This window comes from Protopterus annectens, chromosome 1.part1 (genome assembly GCF_019279795.1).
Source record: "Protopterus annectens isolate FY-2018-M chromosome 1.part1, PAN1.0, whole genome shotgun sequence".
NCBI lineage: Eukaryota > Metazoa > Chordata > Ceratodontiformes > Protopteridae > Protopterus > Protopterus annectens.
In genome coordinates this window covers 1,601,288,956-1,601,309,562 of record NC_056726.1, presented here as the reverse complement: position 1 = coordinate 1,601,309,562, position 20,607 = coordinate 1,601,288,956, and the positions used below count along the sequence as shown (strand labels likewise).

At 33.9% G+C, this 20,607-nt stretch overlaps 1 protein-coding gene across 1 annotated transcript in view; it reads right to left on the bottom strand.

Annotated features, from left to right (window-relative positions):
• LOC122811583 (uncharacterized protein YBL113C-like) overlaps positions 1-20,607 on the bottom strand; it is a 994,203-nt gene that overhangs the window by 784,174 nt on the left and 189,422 nt on the right. The window lies entirely within an intron of this gene.

Below are 20,607 nucleotides of genomic sequence, written 5' to 3'. Positions count from 1 at the left end.
TACTTCAGAATTTTATTAAGATACTCCACTATCTCACCTGTTTCAAGATGGTACAATGAAGTTCTTCTCTGACTAAAATGGTGCATTACTCTGGAGATAAATCTGCTTTCCCAGTTCAGAGGTAGTCACTAAGCATGAGTCTCAGTAAACCATTAATGATCCGAGCCCGATTTCCATAAAGCTAAGTGACTTGCTCAGTCACACAGTAGGCAAATGGAATTTGGCAAATCAAACCCTAGATGGCAGGAAGCAATGCATTAATGCTTCATATCCTTAATACTCTTCACAACCTGCCACTATATTTGTTTGGGTAGCCCAAGTCTGGGGGAAGTAACACAAACTGTTTTGTTATTGACTTAGCATTGACTCTTTATGCTTCAGGAAACTCAGTGGCATAGTCAGTAATCACTAGAATGTATTGATAGATATTACTAGACTTTACTAATACACCTGCAACATCCAGAGTTGTCCACTTGAATGTGACTTCAGTAAAAGACATATATATCAACACATTTCTGAACCCAGAATATGGTGCCATCTTGTGATATTCTGGGCAAGCTACACAAGAAGGTCTCAATGTATTTCATTACATCAAGACAGCAAAAAAATGGGGGGGGGGGGGGCGGAGCCTAGATGGCTAACTGGTAACAGCAACTTTTATGAGCTCCACAAAATAGTACCAGAATTCAGGAAAAGAATCATTTTTATTTTTCAAAAGTAGTAAATTCTTATTAAGGAACCTCAATTCTATAAGAATATCAAATGTTATGCATTTTTATCGAAATTTTCCTGTCAAATAAACTGGAGATAACTTCTTCAATACAGAAATGAGCAACTCTAAGTCTTCACACTCTGAAACTTCACTGAAAAAGGAAATTCAACTGATGTCAGCCACACTACTTGAACTATCTGTCAAAATGGACAGATTTACAGACAACCTTGACAATCTAAAAGTCAACTGTCAGAAACAGACTGATGTCCTTAATGAAATCTTGCAGCAGCAACAATCAAAAATATTGGATATGGAAACTTCTCTGAGTGACATAGATGAGAGACTTAAGAAAGATGAAACTCACTGTGAATCTCTTTTACAGCAGAATACCTGGCTAATCAGTAAAATAGATGATTTAGAGAACATAGAAAGGAGAAATAACATTAGAATTTTTGGTCTTCCAGAAAAAACAGAAGGTGAGGAAATTATTTTATTTCTTAACTCTTGGCTTCCAGACATATTAGACCTAAAAGAACTAGGTCTATCAAATGGTATAGAAAGAGCACACAGAGCTACAGGGAAACTATTCCTTCTTCTTCCAATATGCCTCCTAGATCTATTATTGTGAAATTCTTGTCTTATTTAGACAAAGAACTTGTTCTCAAATCTGCCTGGAGAGGTCATCCATTGACATATAATAAGAGTCAAATTAGATTTGACAATGACTATTCTTCAAGAGTCTTGGAACTAAGGAAAACAACCTGGCCTTTTTTGAGATTTTTGAAACAAAATACAATAAAGGCACAACTTGCTTTCGCTGTAAGAATCAGAATCCTTTATTCAAATGACATAAGAACATTCAACAATGTCGAAGAAGCTATAACTTTCATCAAAAACAACAACATAACTGCAGTTCCAGAAGACATGGATTGATCATCTTCCACCACTTTAAAAAGAACCTCTGAGAAAAAATAACTGGACTGATATGAGAAAGAAGAAACTGAAAACTGATCCTAGAAACTCTGGAGTCACTACTTCTCTCAAAGCATCAACTAGGACTTGATTTCACTTCTAATCATTCAAAAAAGCATGCATTTTTACCTAACATACACCTATAAGAATGTTTTCTTACATTTTCTGATTGAACCTTACTAAGATTACATGTTATATTTCATGTGTTTAGACTTCTCTAATGGTCCTTAATATAGCTACTTACTAAGAACCCATATAATAATAATAATAGTGTGTTCAAGTGACACCCTTGATTTTTACTTCAGTAGCAGCAATGCTGTATGCATTTATACTTTATACAATTCTTAATTTGAAATGGTTTTTGATTTTTAAATACATTTACTACAATATTTTATAATTTAGACTTTAGTTACTATTCTACTCAGTTTTAGCGTTCTAACATTCCATTATGACTGTTTACTGTCACTCTTGTTTAAAATAGCCTCGAGCTAACAAATGTTGTCTCTCCTCTAAAATAGAATCTACATAATTAACAAGAAAGGTCTCATCCTAAAATATAGGAATATGAAGAATTAAATGTTTTTACACACAGTTATAGGTAGATTAAATTAAATTAACCTCACCTATTATCATGTACTATCTATCCCACACATTTATGCCTCATAAGTATATACAGCTTTATAGTTGTTACTGACGAGAGCTTCCATCTCACATTCTCTGACTTCACTTGTCTATTCTGATTGATTAATTAGTCTGATTAGTTGAGATATTTTTTCTTTCATATTATTTATTTACTAAATATTAATGTCTTCTATGGTTAGAAAATGTTTCAGTTTTTAGGAAGGTGCCTGTCTAGATCAGTTTGTGTTATACATCAGTGAGTGCACTGTACGGATTTACACCATCGCTTTACTGTTGAGTCGTGCACTGTTTAGTTTAAGGATGTATGTTTGACCAGGCTAGTTTGTAAACTTAGAGATACAATAATGAAGGTTCTGTATATTTGCAGACAAGGATAGACTCTATGTTGTGCGATGCATGTTTTTACAGTTATTGCTGTCAACTGCGCGAACGATGCTGTGAGGAGGGCTGAAGCTCCTTGAAGACTGGCAGTGAACAGTGCCCGTTATGGGATTTGACAGGTTAGTTTACTGTGTTGTTGTGTTTCGTGATTGCCTGGGATGGTGAAATATGTGAACAGGTTTGTTCCTTGTTGGGCCTTGGGAGAACTCTCAATGTATTTGTGGATCTGTTACCTGGTCTATTACATTGTTGTCACTTATTTTGGGTGCTTTTCCATTGAAGGGCAACAGATCTAATACACTAGCGAGTGCTTGTGGTGATCGCATGGTGGTTGCATGGGGCGGTTGTTTTGAGGGGGAGAGACATTGGCATGCTGGAGAGTTTGTCTGGTTTCTATGGGAATGTGGACGGTTGAGGAGCATGCAGCGAGAGTAAGTTAGCAAATTACCCCTTTTATTCATTTTCTGAGAACAATAGTCAGGGAGGATGTCTGATTTGGGGTCTGTGTCCCTCCATTTTATTTAGATTGCCCAGATCTCCTGCGGTGGTGAGATGGCAGATATACATTATGTGTTGTGTAGTGGCTTGCTATGAGTGAATGTGGATGCGTGTGGTGCTTACAGGTAGGCTATTAGTGGTTCTTTGGGTACTCGATCCTAGAGCTTCTTCCGTTTAAACAGCCAATGTCCCTTGTCTTGGAGATGGAAGCTTTAGAGCTAGAAATATGCTCAAATTAGTGCACATGAGTGCAAAAAATAGGGTAGCTAGTCGCTGTTCTGGCATTTTATTACTTTATAGTTGAGCAGTTCAACTCTTGTGTAGATGTCCGGTCGAAATAATTGATTTGCTCCTACCTATACCTCTCAACTAATGCAGATTTTGTTTTGGATTTTAGTTGAGCCTCTTAACTTGTCATGATAGTAGTGGCTTAAGATGAATGTCATTCTATATTTGAAAGCTATAAACTGGTATCATTCAGAAGATGTATGTTAACTCAGTCCCCCATCCTGTCAGGTTAATAGATAAAGTGTCTCCGATTATTTTTAAATTTGCACTCAATTTTTTTGGCAATGTTTAAAGCTGCTAATTCCTACTAAGTTATTGTAATGCTGCTAGTTTCTAGCACCCTGTATACAGCTGTTTTCACAACAGATTTTTGTTCTCAATTTACATCAATTATGCACCTCAGTAATGTCTCTATATATAGATTTTATGTCATCAGTTTAGGTTCTCTATAGCCAGTACTATTTGCCTAATTTGTAAGTAAGTGAGGCTGGTGAGTCTTTAATGTTGGCTAAGGTTTTACCCAGTATCTTAATGTAGTAGAAAAGAAGTGTGTGTGGTATTCACATCACCAGTAGCGATCACAGTTTTTCTTACAATAGACATCCTATGAAACAACAATGCATTTAGTGTAGGAAGTGACGGGTGTTAGTCTAAATTAACTATAGCAGATGATTAATGGGTAAATTAGTATTTTGTTTTTTTATTTATTTAAAACTATAGACGTATAATATAAGCTATCTGTTTAGTTAAATTTCTGATCCAGATTTCTCTATGGGTTGTGTTTAGCAAATTTGAAATGGGTTTTAAGAATATTTACCTTTTAGATGACAATAAATAATAAAGATATGCATAACAACTCAGTAGAAATATGAAACCCTACAGAATATAAATTGCCATAATTCTGGAATAAGATGCTTATACTTTCAATTATAAACAATACTTCATATCTTTTTCGATTTGGGTAAATTCATAACACTAGTATTGACTACATGTATTCAATAACTTAAGGCATTTTTTTTTTGCGTATAGTACAATGGAACTAATACAGAATTTTGATTTGGGATTGACTATGCTGTTAATCACTACCCAAAAAGAATGTAAGTAATATTATTCATAACTTAGTGAACTAGTACATTACTAACTTTATTATCCTTGTATTAATGAATATTGATATTGAGGAAATCTGTGGCTGCTGATTTATAATAGTTCCTCAATTTTCCTATTGATAGTTAAAAATTAAACGCTTTACACAGTGGAAATAATGATGCTTTACATCTAGTGTACTTTGTTCTGTTATGCTTACCACTAAGCAATCTTATCATCTAAACATGCCAGAAATGAAATTGGATAAATATTTGTATTTTAGTAAATGTGATGCTTCTATATCTGGCATGCTTCATTGAGTCTACTATGCGTAATTTGATTATATGCTATATTATTTAAATATTAAAAGTTTACAAGTTTAATTCCCACAATATGTTCAAAACTATAGTCTTTTTATAGTATAGTGGACTCAAAAAACAAAAGGGATTTTCTTAGTCATCGTTAGATACTTAATTTCAACTCTAGTAAATGAACTTACTTATACTAACTTTGTTAATGGCTAGTATATTCTTTAATTTGAAATAGTTAAGGCATTGACAAAGTAGATAATATGGAAAATGTATGTATTTATGTTTATTTATGCATCTATTTATTACTAAACTATGACTATTGTATTTGGTTACAGTATTTATCATTAAATAGGTTTCATCAATCATTATACCTAGACTTTCTTTCTACTTTGAATATTTTATAACTTAGCATTAATGTTTTTATTATATGAAATCTTCCTTTGTTCTATACACTTACAATTACTTAAAATTGTATTTGCTCCCATTAACAATTGTTTTGAATAAGCTGCTTCTATTACATCAGTTTCAAATCTATTTCCTTTATGTATTACAAATTTCATCTATTCATTCAATTCTAACAACAGAAGTGGATATATAAATTAATTTTAGATCTCCTATTAACTCATACTGGAGCTCAGACATGTTATTGTCGTTAATCACTTTTTGTTTGTCATGAAGGTTAATCTGTTTGAACTTACATGTTCACTCAGATTAGAAGTGCATGTCACTTCATGTTGGTTAAAATTTTCAATAAACTCTTTATTAATATGGTTATTCTTACTTATTTTTTATTCAGTATTCAAATCTTCATTTTATTGGCCTATCTCAATAAAACTTTATACAATTTGTTAGGGAGAACTAAACTATTTCACACAATTTTTTCTAGATAAAGTTACACTCTTTATTATCCAGTTAATACCAAACATGAAAACTTCAATTAACCCACAAGAAAGTCATACTTGATGGATTTAACCTTACTATCCTTAAATGTTAATGGAGTAAACAATCCAAGGAAAAGATCCAATTTCCTTAGATACTTGAAACTAAATAAAATTCAGGTTGTATTTATTCAAGAATCCCATCTAAAATCAGATGATAACTTTAATTGGAATCCATTAGAATATATAGATCTTTCTTGCTCATAATACAAGAAAAAACAAGAGGAGTTTTAATACTTTGTAGGAAAAACGTCATCATTCCCCAAATTATTTATAAGTATGAAGACAATGAAGGTCTTATTTCAATTGCAATAATTAGATTTAATAATAGAATATGGACACTTGTTAACACCTATTGGTTTCCTGGTATAGGGATAGGAACTGTTAAGAAACATTTAGAACTAATTAACAAAGTTTATAAGGGTATTTTGATTCTAGGGGGAGACTTCAACTGTACTTTAGACATTTCTGAAACCTCGAATAAAAAGCACTTTCGTCTTACTTCTCTAGGAAAAGCTCTAAGAAATTGGTGTGAGAACCTAAATCTAATTGACACCTACAGTTATAAAGACCCTAACTCACTATCCTTTTCTCATAGTGATTATAGATTTGGCACCCAAACCAGAATTGATAAACTTTATGTATCTCAAGATTTAAGTATGAAAATAATGAACTTTTCTATAATCCCTTGCCCCTTTTCGGATCATAATTCACTTGTTTTAAAACTGGAAATTGATTTTAAAAGGTTGGTCTTCACAACAAGGATACCAGCATACATCACCAAACTACCACAATTCAAGCCATGGTTAGATCACAAAATTCAAAACTTTCTTGACATTAACCAATCAAATGATATATGTTTGACAATTCTCTGGGATACACTGAAAGCTTACTTATCTAGTAAAATTCTACCTTGGTTTAAAAATAAGACTAAAGAATGGGAATCAGAACTTCATAATATTCAAAATAAGCTTATAATTATCAATAAAGATAATTCACAACATCCAAAAACAAAAAAGAAAACAATTACAGACTTAAATAACAAATACAATGAAATATTAACTCATAAAACAAATTTGACATTAGAAAAACTAAAAATCAACTCACACTCAATGTCGCCCAAACATCTACATAATCTTTCAATGAGAGTTAAAAGACAAGCCTCAGATAACAATATTACAAAAATCATTCATGAAGGTAAAAATAATAAAATGGTATCAGACATTAGTGATATTCTTGAAGCCTTTAAATATCATTACTCTGACCACCAACTCAATAATTCAGCACAATTTCAACATATAGATGTAGATAAAAGTTTACTTAAAAATAAATAAAATTCCAGATAAACTAAAATCTGAGATCTTAAAACAAATTTCTCTTAAAGAAGTAGATGATAAAATTAAAGAAAGCAAAAATAATAAAGCCCCTGGGATAGATGGAATTATAATGGAACTATATAAGTTATTCCCTCCCTCAGCCATCTCAATTTTCCATAAAGCCTTAAATGTAATTCAAACCGATAATTTAATTCCTCCCTCTTGGAAATATTCCCTAATCACTCCTATTTTAAAAGAAAATAAAGATCCAAAACAATGTAGTTCCTATAGACCAATTTCCTTGCTAAATAATGACTACAAGATATTTGTATCCATTCTTGTAAATATAGTTAAAAAATCCTTAACACATATTATAAATTCTGATCAGTCTGGCTTTATTTACAATAGGCACACTTATGATAATATTTTAAGAATACTGTCCCTTGTCGACATTTTAAATGGGGAAAATCAAGAAGCTCTTCTAATGGCCCTCGATATTGAAAAAGCTTTTGATACACTGAAATGGGATTATCTCTTCAAAGCATTAGAAATCTTTGATTTTCCATCTCATTTCATTACTTTGATAAAAAAATCTATATAAAAATAATCTTGCATATGTAAAACTAGGCCCTTTTAGTTCAGAACCCATTAAAATACTCAAAGGTACAAAGCAAGGCTGTCCTTTGTCGCCCATTTTATTCGCTTTTGCAATAGAATTATTTGCTATTGCATTACGCCAAAACACAAAAATTAAAGGTATAGACATTTATGATCAATTTAATTCCAAAAGCATGCTCTTTGCAGACAATTATTTATTTTATTTATTTATTTATTTATTTAAATTTGTTGACCGGGAGTGTCCGACTGGACGTGGGTCCATTTTCAGCGGAGGCCCGGGGAGAAAAGCTCCACAGTAAAATAAACAGACAGTAGTTACATCGGATTACATAGCGATTAACAATTTAACATAGAAGTTACTTACAACATATTTACAGATGAAGAACATAGTACATCAGTAGACCACTAGAATCTTTATCTATGAAGTACATAACAGGCATTAACAAATGTAACAATGAGAAGTTCCTGCTGTATAATAAGTACTAGGCTTATGAGCATCTGAGCTTGCTATCATCAAGGTAGTTAGTGGAGGTGAAAGAAAGGTAGTAGTTGGATGGGGTGGATGATATTAGAGTGGGAGTTGCAAGGGCATAGCCAGCATGTTTTTAGGTGCGCTTTTAATAAAGTTTTGAAGTTGGTGCAAGATGGTACGGAGGTAATTGTGGGTGGGAGTGAGTTCCATAATTTGGCTATGGCGCAAGAGAATAGTGCTTCACCAGCAGAGTTATTGGCTTTAGTGATCTGCAAGTGATTTTTGTTGCTGGATCTTAGTGGTCTGGTGGTGCGATAGAGATGGAGTAGATTCTGGAGGGATGAGACATTTAGTGGATGGTTTACTAGTTTGTGGGCGAGTGAGAGTTGATACCACTGAAGGAGGTGAGGGAGTTCAAGCCAGCCCAGTTCAGCAAGTGAGAGACAGTGGTGACTATGGTAGGATGCCCCTGTGGGGAATTTGGCGATTTTGTTGTAGCAGGTCTCTAGCTTGTTTAGATCACATTGCCTTAGGTTGGTATATACTAGAGAGGCATAAAGTAGGGTGGAGATAAGGTGAGAATTTGCTATTGAAATCTTTGCTGCTTTGGTGAGAAATTGTTTATTTCTGTATAATGCTCCTAGTTTTTGTGGACTTTTTTTATGGTCATGGATATGTGAATGTCAAATTTTAGTTTATTGTCTATTTCCACTCCTAGCAATTTGGTGTGTTCAGTTGGGTATATAGTGGTGTTGTCTTTTGCTGTGATGTTAAAGTGAGAGTTGTTTTGAGTATGTTTGGTGGGTTGGAAGATGAGTAGTTTAGTTTTGTTTGGGTTGAGTATTAATTGGGCATCGGATAACCATGTTTCAACAGAGGAAAATGCTTCCTGTGTGACTTTTTGCAGTTTGGGTAGGGACTGGGCTGAGCAGATGATGGTCGAGTCATCTGTGTATTGGATGAGTGTGCCATGTTTGGTGGCAGAGGCTAGATTATTGGTGTAAACAGAGAAAAGTAGGGGTCCAAGGATGGATCCTTGGGGAACCCCTATGGAGACAGGTAGTTGGGGAGATATGTCATTCTGCCATACAACGGATTGTTGGCGGTCAGACAGGTAACTCTGAAACCAGTTGGTGACTGATTGTGAGAAGGATAGGTTATTGAGGACAGAGATAAGTTGTTTGTGTGGGACCATGTCAAATGCCTTAGATAGGTCTAGGAAAGTAGCAGAGGAGAGATAGCCATTGTTTTTATGCTGAAGGATAGTGTTAGTAAAGGAGAGTAAGGCAGTGGTGGTGCTATGGTTTGGTCGGAAACCATGCTGAGTACTGGAAAGGAGGTTATTAGTAAGGAGGTAGTGTGAGACCTGAGAGTGTATGCATCTCTCTAGTATTTTGGAGAGTGGAGAGAGAATAGCTATGGGGGTAATTGGTTAGTTCTGCAGAGGGTCCACCTTTGTGCAGGCGAATTATATGTGAGACTTTCCACAATGTGGGAACGTAACTTTCTGACAGAGATCAGTTAATCAAGATGGATACTGGGTAGGCCAGAGCATCAGCTGCGATTTGTAGGTATTCACTTGGCAGGTTGTCTGCTGCTAATTTGGTGGGTTTAAGTTTAGTTAAGAGTTTTTTATGTTGGAGGTAGGTACAGGAGAAAAAGAGAAGGCAGTGGGGAGATTACTAGTTGAAGGTGTGGGTTGGAGGGGGGTTGTGTTGTTTAGCTAGTGATAGTATGGTTTGGGTGAAGTGTGTGTTGAATGAGGTAGCAATATTTTCTGAGGAGTGAGGGATGTTAGGAGGAGGGGTACTGACTTTACCTGGGTGGAGGATGGAGTTTATGGAGGACCAGAATTGTTTGGGGCTGTGTTGTGAGGAGTCTAGGGCAGACTGGTAGTATTGGAATTTGTCCTGTTTTATTAGCTTTTGACTCTATTGCATAGTTCTAGGAATGTTTGTCTAGCTGCGGGGGTTTTGGTTTCGCGCCAGTGCTCCCAGGCTTTATCCCTATTTTTCATTTCTGACTTTTCTGTAGCCATGGGGAGGGTTGTGCTTTGGTTCTGGAAAATCTTATGGGGGCATGGTAATTAAGGATGTTCAGGAAGGTAGTATTAAAAAATTCAACTGCGTCATCTAGACTGAGGTACTTTAGAGCATGCCAGTTACATTCTTTGAGGGATGAGATGAATGTGAGTGGGTTAAAGTTTTTTTTTTACGTATTTGACGATAGATGACAGGTTTAGCTTGGTACAGGCATTTTTTGAGTAGGAATGTTGGGGAGTGATCACTGAGGCTATCTGATAAGCAGCCTGTTATATATGACTGGGGGTTCTTACTGACTAGTATCCAGTCCAGGGTAGTGTGCTTGCTGGAGTTTTTATTTATCCTTGTTGGTGACTGGACTAGTTGGGTGAAGCCATGAAGGTGTACATGATGGGTTGGATTGTTGCCAGAACAGGATTGCCAGTCAATATTGAAATCACCTAAGATGATAGTTTCTTGGGGGAGATGGTGGGAAGACCAGCTGAGAAGGTTTTCTAGTGGAGGGATGTTTTGGCCAGGTGGGAAGTAGAATCCAATTATGTTGATGGTTTTGTTTTGGTTAATTTTGAGGTTGGTATATATTATTTCTTCATTGCCTATTTGTGGAGCTGATGATTTTAAGATCTGGATGTTTAGATGCTGTTTAAATATTATAGCTACACCACCTCCTTTTGTTTAGCCGGTCTACTCTTAGTATGCTGTAACCTGTAGGGAGTATTTGCTCACTGGTAATGTGAGGTTTTAGCCAGGTTTCTGTCAGGATGACAATATCTGGGGAGTATAAGTCAATGGTGGCATGGAGTTCATGGACTTTGTTGGATATACTTCTAATATTTAGGCTTAGTAGAAGGAAGTCACTTGGCTTTCTATTGGCTGTAATATGGGAGAAGTTGTGGTTTCTAGTCTGATTATGAGGATTGGGGTTGGAGATGGTAGGGCCAGGGTTGGAGTGGATGTCTCCACTTACGGCTTGTTTTGATATGCATGAGATTATTAGTTTTCTCAGTTTTTGAATGTGTTTGTTTATAATGGAAACTTTATGATTGTGCTCTGTGGGTAATAGGTATGGTGGGAGGGTTACTATGTTAAGTTGTAGGGATGCTTTACGTTTGAGTAATATAGTTGGTAGAATATGTGGGGGGTGCATAGGGATGGTTCTTGAGCTGGTGGGAGGGGAGCTGAGTATGGTTGAGACATGGGTGGTGGTGTGAGTAGTAGTAAAGTGGTAGTGGTTAAGTGGGGGAATGATGGAGCTTTGGTAGGATGTAAGATATGCAAGGAGACTGCATGCAGTGAGCAAAGGAAAGGTATGCTTGTACATGTCAGTTGAGGAGGTGTGAAAGTAGAGGGAATATGGAGGAGGTAGTGTTGGGTTAGCGCTGTGGTTGGCTATTGGAAAGATGGGAGGGGTTTGAGTGCAATAAAGGTGGGACCACTGGGGGTGGGAGGGAATAGGGGGCAGGGTGGTGAGCGAAGCAGGTAGAGACCCTGTTAGGGTCTTGTATGAGGGGCTGGAAACAATCACAAAGCAAGACAAGTATGTGTTAAGAAACAATCACAATTGACCAAGGACTGCTCTGAAACTGTAAGTCTTTTCTTAATTTCTCAGGTGGAAAAACAGGATAACCTTGTATCAGTAGGCTACTGTGGTCATAGTTTAAATTAACAAACACACAGTATTGATCAGTTATGGATACTATTTGCTAACAGAAGGGAATAAGAGAAAGTGGAAGATGTGTGTGGTGGGGGGGGCTGCTTACAGCCAAAGCACAGTGCTCTCCAGGGGAAAATGAAGATTGGCTCAAACAGGTAGACACATACTCAAAGTTAACTGTAGCTGTTTGCAGACAGTTCAGACCCGGACTGTGCTTCTCTTATAAGAATGTTAAAGGTGGTACCGCAGTTGAATACTTAAGAGTGGTGTTAGGTTCAAAGTTAACTGTAGGTGTTTGCAGACAGTTCAGACCCGGACTGCGCTTCTCTTATAAGAATGTTAAATATACTTTTATCTCTGAGTGTCTCACAAGAATCTCTTAAAGAGTTAGATCTTCAGACTAAAAGGTTCTCTGGTAGCTCAGGTTTACGTGTAAGTGAATCTAAATCTAATTATATGCATTTAAATAAAAAACAAAATTCTTTCATAATTCCAGTCCATTTCATAGGAAAACAGGTCTCTTCTATAAATTACCTAGGAATTATTATTGATGACAATATTAATAACACTCTATCTACAAACTATAAAAAAATCTTAAATACCATAAAACTACTCACTGACAAATGGAATAAATTATTCCTAAAGTTTAAGGATAGACTTCAATTAATAAAGATGGTATTATTACCAAAAATAAACTATATAGCTCAAGCCATTCCAATGCTACCTAATAAAAAAACTATTACAAGACATAAATAAAATTATTTTAAATTTTCTTTGGTTCCCTAAACGAAACAGGATAGCCTACGCTCACCATATTAGACCCTGGGAAATGGGAGGAATTAATTTTCCAGACTTAGAGACATATATTAAGGCTTCTATATTCAAAATAGTTTTCAACTGGATAGACCCAAAAATTTCATCAGCTTGGAAATCTCTTCATATTTCTATTTTTTTAAATGAGAATAAACTCACAAAAAATACTCTTTCAAATGATCAAATAAATATATTTTGGAAAATATTATGTCTTAATTTACAATTTAACATTTCGAAACCCACCAACTCAGTCTTCATAAACTACATCTACAACTCATTTAGATCTTTCATAAACTCAAACTTAGACATTAAATTATGGTGAGAACTCTTAATTCCTTTCAAGATAACTAAACACTTTCCCAACAAATTACATGAAAACATTATAAATAATTGAGAACTAAAAAAATTTACTTGTTGGCAAGATTGTATTAGGAACTCATCAGTCTTAAACATACAACAAATAATAAACACCTTTGATATTCCAAATTCAGATTGGCTTATACTTCAAAGCATTTTATTTCATGCTCAAGAGTTATACCGAATAATCAATAATTTCTCCTTTAGTTCTGAACCAAAATTAATTTCCATTATCCAAGAAATGGTTTATAATAATCATAATTGGTCTAATTTAACCTCATTGCTCTATAAAAACTTAATAATTTACAAAGTTAATCCAAAACAAAACTTCTTGAACTTTATTACTAAAGGTCATCAGATTAACCTCTCCTCTGAAAACAAAATTAATTTATTGCATTCTATTAAATTAACTTTCAATCTACAAGCTTGGAAGATTTTTTTCATGGGAATTCTTACACAGGGTGTTTTACACCCCCAATAGGATAGCTAAAATGGACTCTTCTAAACAATTGTTTTGTTGGAGATGTTCTCAGAATTGTAATGCTGATTGGATTCATATATTTTTGAGTGTATCAAAATTAAAAAAATCTGGTAGGAGATTGGAAATTTCCTTCAAGCTATTTTTTCAGATTCCATCATACTAACTAAATCCATGATTTTTCTGAATGTAACTGAAACAAATGTTATGAGCAAAATTAATTTGTATCTACTATTGACTATACTAGAAATTGCTAGAAAATGTATTACAAGAAAATGGAAAACTTCATTTGAACCCAACTTTCAAGAATTTATGACTCTACTAGAAGAAACAATGCATATGGAAACAAAGGTAAAATAAACAAGAATCTTCCCTAATAAATGGATCAACAATCTGTGGAAGAAAGTTTTTTCTCTCATTGAGACTTTAAAGATCTTCACATCTTCTTAGTACTTGGAGAAATTACACAGATTGTTTTGTTATGTGTAACGACCTCTCTCTAACTCTAAGTTATTCCCATTTTTTTCATATAGGCCATATGTACATATTGTATATAGTTTGTCTTTGCTTCATTTGTATTCTAGTAGAAATTATGTTTTGTCTTTTTGAAAATCAATAAAATATTTGGAAAAAAAATACAGCAAAAAATAGCTAGAATTCTAACTTTGGCTTAGTCCATTCTTTGGAGTCCTCCTAATGGATATGTTTGAACTTCATCACAAGTGTTGTAAAAGATTTTAGAACCAACCATTGGTGTAATATTTTTCTTTGTTTATGTTCACCTCTTTAGCATACCATTCTTTAACTCAGATTATGGGTATGCAATGGAACCAACCTGGTCATCAGATTCTTCTTCTACTTGAGCCATATTTTTTCTGCCCTTGCTTAACAAATCATCCTCCTACTGTGCTTTCTTAAAATTTTCATTGCTTATCTGCAAATCTGACAAGCTAGAAACACTTTTCTTGGTATACTGAAAAGAAGTAGAGAGTGTAGTCCCTTCACCTACAAACATAGGATAAGGGTTTCTTCCCCTATTTCTTCCTGTAGAAAAGCTAACAAATTAAATTATTTTAATCTGTTTTTGATTTTGAAAACTCCTTTAATTTTACCTCAGTAACTTTATTTCTCTGTTTATTCACTGTTGAGAACTCTGCTTCTGGCTAGCCTTCTGTTTTGACTTTAAAGAAGGAAACCTACGACTCTGTTCATTTCATCACTATGATTCTCTGCCTCTGTCTTGAAGGAAACCTTCATTTCATCACTATGATTCACTGCCTCTGTCTCAAAACAGACATTTTCATTACTGTAATGGGTGAAAACTTCTGATAAAGTTTCATATCTAGCACTATGAATTCTTCTCTTTCAGTTTCTGTACTTTCTTCTACAAATTAATATCTGGGGTTTTCTCATAAGAATGTAACTGGCACCTGATAACACATAATTATCTGTTTCCCTACTAGCAAAAGCCAAATTTTACATCATTCTGAAGTTTCTGTACCACTCTCTTTTTCTTTATTAGGACTATGAATGTTTAATTGTGTCAGGCTGCCTTTGCACCACCCCCTATATTTTTACTAGGGACAAATTTAGGATTGTATATTCCTGACATTACATCATCTGTGAATAGTTTGGCCATTCTCTGAAAATACTCAGCTTATTAAAAAAATGGTTAAGGATAATTTGCATATTTCCCATGGGCATCCTTCAAAGGCGGCTTAAAGTATTAATTACAATGGCGACTCTGGTTTATACAGGTCTTTTTGTTGTTTTTGCCCATGTGTTATTTTCTCTGTGCTATTTTTACTTGTTGATTTTATCCTTATTTGGGAAATGTTGCAGTCACCAATAATGTTGTGGTCATAAGGATTTTTATAAGCTGTGTTTTCGGAACATAAATTTCTGTTTATATTGCAGTGGTCAGCCCATGAAAAGAGCAAAGCATATTATGTCTATAGCTAGGGGTGTTAGAAGTATTGACCTGAATAAATTAATAAATACTTACAATAATAAGACATTGGTGGGTACTCAGAAGCCATGGAACTGAAATGCTTCTATGTCCTTATGTTGTCATTTGCATATTTAGCGTGGTCTATTTTTAAAGGAGGTTTATGGTATTTCACGTTCAAGATCAGAAATGTATTTCTAACAAATGGACCAGAATAGTGTAATGGCAGTCTGGGTCATAGCTTCTTGTGTAATTTGTGTGGATCTAGAGGTGTGTTCAGTGATGACTTTCTATTTACTTGATAACTTGATATTCATCACACATCTGTGCTACTTTTCCCATGTCTTGATACATGCCAGTTCACCATGCATTTGATATAGCTGGAAATCACAACCCGGACATTTTAAGGTGAACTTTATTCAACAGTTTTGATATTCCACAATGACCTTGAGGAGATAATATGACTCTAGACCTCCACAATACACAGCCACAGCCATCTCTGATACCTAATGCTAGTTTTCTGCAACAGTTTGTCATAAAATTTTGTCTCGGTTATTTTAAGCCAACCTTTAAACATGTATTTAAGGCACTTTAAGAAAGGTCTTTCCCAATTCAATGTGTGATTTGCTTGGTACACACAGATGTATAATCCATGATATCCAACATTAACCTATGATTAATCAAATCCAAACACATACACGCTGTCCTTCTGGCAATAAAACGTCAGGTTCAATTAACTCCAAACTGAATGGAAAGAAGTATTACGAAGAAATCCTGGATACTCGATCAAATCTTTTTATTATAAAAAGAGAAACAAACAAGTGAGCGCTTTCGCCAATAGGCTTCATCAGACTTATAATACATAATGGCTTTGCCTACATTTAAAAAGTGTCTCAAAGCATCTGATTGGTCACATAACGGCCTATGGGCTAAAGTTTAACACATAAAAAGTACAATGCATAAAAGTGGATTAAAACTGAGTCTTCCTTAACTAATATAAAAATGTATAAACTAACAATCACATATTGTTATCTAAACATTTGCAAATAAAAACTCCTTAGTACACATAATGGATTCAAGCGAGATAGTATAAAGAGCAAGAAGGTGCTCCGCTTGTATAAAACGCTTGCTGTCAGTGTCATAAACAATGGCTTACCATTAAAAGTATTAAAGCAACAATGCTTAAATTGAGCCATATTTTAAGATCTTCCGTTTATAACCCAGAAAAATACCACAGCCCATATGGAAGTATATAGTTAACAAATCAATAAATATTGTTGAATCAAAGTAACAACAGATTGACATCACGTAATCTTTCACATGCTTCTAATATATGGGCTGGTGTCATAAACACCAAATCATAGTTCAAAGACTGATGAACAAGGAGCTTCATACAACATAAAAACCAAAAACAAAAGCCATCGGATTAGATTGCGTACACATACCATCTTAGCAATAAACAGTTGAATAAAAGGGCCAGGTCAAATAGCATAAACCAAAACGGGACTAAAACAGAATAAATAAATAAATGGGGGAGTGTTTCAGTGTTTCTGTTTTAGTCCCGTTTTGGTTTATGCTATTTGACCTGGCCCTTTTATTCAACTGTTTATTGCTAAGATGGTATGTGTACACAATCTAATCTGGTTTTTATGTTGTATGAAGCTCCTTGTTCATCAGTCTTTGAACTATGATTTGGTGTTTATGACACCAGCCCATATATTAGAAGCATGTGAAAGATTACGTGATGTCAATCTGTTGTTACTTTGATTCAACAATATTTATTGATTTGTTAACTATATACTTCCATATGGGCTGTGGTATTTTTCTGGGTTATAAACGGAAGATCTTAAAATATGGCTCAATTTAAGTATTGTTGCTTTAATACTTTTAATGGTAAGCCATTGTTTATGACACTGACAGCAAGCTGCTTATAGCGAGCACCTTCTTGCTCTTTATACTATCTCGCTTGAATCCATTATGTACTAAGGAGTTTTATTTGCAAATGTTTAGATAACAATATGTGATTGTTAGTTTATACATTTTTATATTAGTTAAGGAAGACTCAGTTTTAATCCACTTTTATGCATTGTACTTTTTATGTGTTAAACTTTAGCCCATAGGCCGTTGTGTGACCAATCAGATGCTTTGAGACACTTTTTAAATGTAGGCAAAGCCATTATGTATTATAAGTCTGATGAAGCCTATTGGCGAAAGCGCTCACTTGTTTGTTTCTCTTTTTATAATAAAAAGATTTGATCGAGTATCCAGGATTTCTTCGTAATACTTCTTTCCATTCAGTTTGGAGTTAATTGAACCTGACGTTTTATTGCCAGAGGGACAGCGTGTATGTGTTTGGATTTGATTTTTCATTATATTTGTTACACGCTGGTTCCGACTCCCTGTGGGTTGCTCATCTGCATTGGTTTTGCTAATTAACCTATGATTATATATTTCCAAGTTGATAGGCTTTGCTGAAACAGGCAACATAGTTACTGCATCAGCATTATTATGCTGCTTTCCTGCTTTGTGAACAGTTTTGTAATCTTAGTCTTAGTAACAGTGCCCAATGGTATACTGTCATTAAATTAAATACATTTGCGCAATGCTTCATTTCACCAAACAAGGTAATCAACAAATTGTGATTGGATTATCTACTAAAAACATGAGCATACAAATACTTATGAAATATCTGAGTTCCAAAAATACTACTATCCTTTTTGTATAGTTATAAGTTCTTCTGCTCCTTGGGCAAGAGTGTATAAGGAATAAAGCTAAGGGATACCTCTCTATTATAAGGTATTTTCTACACTGTAAAATGAGGCATCACAGGAAAGGATTGCCTTTATACCTCTTAACTTCTTGACTTAGAGCAAGAAATCTGGACAAAGCTATAAATAATGGGGGGACAAAGGCCCCAAAATAGGGACAATTTTTAAATATTGTTCATACAAATGCAGAAAGTTGATAGAATAACACATTTTATATTAGCATTAATTTGCTGAATAGGAAGTCTGAAATTAAAATGGCAGTCATTATTTTCTGACTTCAATCGTCAATAATTTGCCAGAAAACCAACATTTTATGAGAATCAGGACAAAAATATGAGGCAAAAATCTGGACATTCTGCAAAAATCTGTACATTTGAGTGGTATGAATTAATCTTTCTACCAGCTGAATTTCAAACAAGTACTTCACAGAAAGTAACAAGGTTTTAGACTTGAAATGCTAATTCTTGTTCTTTTTCATATAATTCACCATAGTCTTTATATAATAAATTATGCAAAGAGTGTGGTAAGACTGTAAACTTTAGTATGAAACTGTTTTAATAGTACAGTAAACCCAAATTTAATTCAGTTTGGTAACATTTGTAGGAGACAGAGTTTCCCTAATACCTTTAACTTTAGTCTGGACAGGATGCAAGTCATGCACATCTATTCCATGTCAGAATTATTTTTTTTTTTACTCAACAAATTTTTATTTTGTTTTTTGAGAAGAAATAAAAAACCAGTAAAATTAGATTACAATTCAATAATAGTAAAAGGAACAAAACATTATTTACAATATTTACAAGTGACCCAAAGGAGAAACAGTACAATAATAATTAATAAAAAATCCAGAGAAGAAGAAGAGAAAAAAAAAGTCCACAAAAGTCTATATCTCTTTGAACTCATATGATGGAGATTGTGTCTAGTTGCATTTCTTCTATGAGTGTAAGTATTTTATTCCAGGGGTTGTCTGACCATTTTCTGGGGAACATTCTTTCTTCCTTGACTTTTATCTCTTTTTGTGCAGTCTCCTTAAGTAGAAATATAAAGTCTTCAAAACACGGAGGAGTTGCAGATTTCCATTTCCTTGTGATACACTTTCTGGCAACCGCCAGAATAGTACATAAAAGATATTGATCTCTTTTATTCATAACTACTAATTCATCTATATTCAAAAAATTAAAGACTTTGTTAAAACAAATGTATCATTATAAATAGCTTGAAGAAAATTGCCAATTTTCTCCCAAAACGTTTTAATACAATCATAAAATATATGAGACCAATCCGCTTCACAGCTTAATGAGCATCTCCAACAAATAACATTTTGATTTGAGTTGAATTTAGCTATTTTATTTGGAGTATAAAAGGCTCTATGCAAAAATTTCCAGGTGAAGATTCGCCATGTTTGTGTATTAGAAGTTAGTTTAATGGAGTATAGAAGATTATTTTTACAATCGTTTGACAGATTTGTTGATAAACCTCTAGATATAAAATTCCAAGTGCTTTGATCTATTTTAGCCTTATAGACTATTAAAATCTTGTATAGTTTAGATGTTGAATTTGGCCAGTTATGGTTATCATAAATCAGTTCTTGAATATAGTTTATAAGTTTTGGCTTAGACTTGAAGGATGAATCATTAATAATTTTGCATACATTTTTAGAGTAGAGTAAAATTTTCTGGAGACTTACTCTGTCTACATTTATTATATTAAATTAATTTGTAACTTGTTGACTAGTTAATGTTTTAAGATTATTTATGCATTGGGCCCAACATATGAGATTATTAGATTCCCAATTAATGAGGGTGTTATCATGAATTTTCTTTTTAAATTTCTTTGATGTATTAAATGGTAATAACAGTTCAAACCATACTTTTATGTCAGGATTTGAGTTTATAAAGGATCTGAATAAATTATAAATATTATTTAAATATGATAGATTAGTATTTTGAAGATTAATGCATAATATATGCCAAAATCTATTTTTGTGAATATAGTGTGATGTATTATTTATTATTTTGTTTTCGGCTAGAAAAATAATCATATGCAGAGATTTCCAAGCAGAAGAGAAATTTGGATTTACCCAGTTTAAAACTAGTTTAAAAATGGAGGCTTTGATATACGTCTCTATATCTGGAAAATTAATTCCCCCTAATTCCCATGGTCTAATGTGATGAGAAAAAGCAATTCTATTCCTTTTTGGATACCAAAGAAAACATAATAGGCTTTTGCTAATTTCTTTCAGAATTTTTTTATTTGGAATTATAGGTATTGCTAGTGCTATATAATTTATTTGTGGTAGAAGAACATTTTTATTAG